Raw genomic sequence first — 1,781 nt, forward strand, 5'->3', positions numbered from 1 at the left:
GAAGGGAAACGAAAAGGTAGGGGTCCATCATTTTCCTAGAAAAAGAAAGATTTGGATAATGAGTTTATGCGGTCTATTGTGACATTCTCTGTATTAATATCTTAAATATCTCATAATTAATTTTAATAACAGAATGTTTTGCATAAACTTGCACATGATCACATTAGAAGAAGAATATGGAAGTAGAGCTGGAGGCCAGCGCACCTGCAAACTCCGAGCATGAGCCTGGTTGCTTTACACGTAGTAGAGCCTCTTCCATAATCAAGTGTTGCTGCCATTTCTAGACTTCCAAGTCTATGAATCCAATGCCCGAGGAAAGTAGCAAAGGGTAGAGAAATGGTCTTTGTCCCTAAGTGGCTCCATTTAGATACAAAACAATGTATCGGTGGGCCACCATACTGTGGCTTTCCTAGAACACACGCCGTTCTTCCTCAAAGTGATTCCTATTTCTTCACAAAGGTAGGGATCATTGCTTCCCTGGAGAATTGGCAGACTTTTGTTAGATAAAATTTTACACAAGAGAATGCCAGGACCTAAGAACAAAGTGTGACAGTTTAATTTTATGTGTCAACTCGGCTAGGCTGTGGTGCCCGGCTGTCCGGTCAGAACCCAGTCTCGTTGTGGCTGTGAACATGTTTTTTTTAGACGCGATTAACATTTATATTAGTAGACCTTGAGTAAAGCAGATTACCCTCCATAAGGTGGGTAGGCTTCATCCAAACACCTGATGGCCTTAAGAGTAGTTCCCCCAAGGAGGACACATTCAGCTTCTGGATTGCCTCTGCACTCAAGACTTCCCCATCAGCTCTTGCCAGACTTTTCAGCCTGCCCTGCAGACTTTGGACTTGCCGGCTCCCACAGCTGAGTGAGCCAGTTCCTTAAAATAAGTGTCTCCCTCTCTCTGTCTCTGTCTCTGTCTCTCTGTCTCTACACACACACACACACACACACACACAGCACTGGTATATTTCTCTGGAGAACAGGGACTAGCTCACCAAGTAAGAAGATGTTCAATTGCTAAGAGAAAACACCTGTACAGCTCCCAGGAGACCAGCAAGACCTTCGGGCTCAAGGAACTCCTAGCTGTTAAACCTGACCCCAGGCTGAGTGTTTAAGCTCTCCCAGATTTGCTGCATTCTGCTGACATCCTGGTGCCCAGAATGCAGTCTGGTTCTATGTAAATGTCTGCATGAGAAGTGCAGTTGGCTTGTCTCCTCATCTGGTGTGTCCTCTCTTCATACCTGAAGACCCAATACAGGCAGGAAAGAAAAGAGATTAGCCTTCTGTGCTATCTACATACCTGGACATACCTTATTTTCAATTACCAAGAGGCCCATGGTCACAATTTAAGATTAAACTGTGTGAGGATCGCCCAGTACTCCCATGCAGGTCGGCTATGTCTCATTCTCCTTGAAATGAAAAGGATAAGGTGTATTTCTTTTTCATGAAACGACCTAGGTTCGCCTCTAATTTTCTCTAGCCACAAGACTGTAGAAACTGCTAAATGGAGTCAAACTCAGTGTGGGCTCAGAGAAATTTCATTGTTCCTAAATAAAAGGAGTCCTTAGCCTTTTCAATGCAAATCGCATTTTCCCCAGATGTCAGCTCTGCTCCTTTCTGTGTTCTTAGAAAATAGCTGCATTGCTTTCTATCTTTGCTCCTCTTAATATTCTTTGGGGAAAAAAAACTACAAAAAAATGAGATCTGGCTTTATGTGATTAAAATAGTCATCTCTTGAAATATTGTTAAAGACATTATTATCTTCCTATCAGGGAGCCAGA

The sequence above is a fragment of the Lynx rufus genome, unplaced genomic scaffold, assembly GCF_022079265.1.
Source record: "Lynx rufus isolate CCGP_SWC_20201006 ecotype Redwood Valley unplaced genomic scaffold, mLynRuf1.p SCAF_6, whole genome shotgun sequence".
Classification (NCBI taxonomy): domain Eukaryota; kingdom Metazoa; phylum Chordata; class Mammalia; order Carnivora; family Felidae; genus Lynx; species Lynx rufus.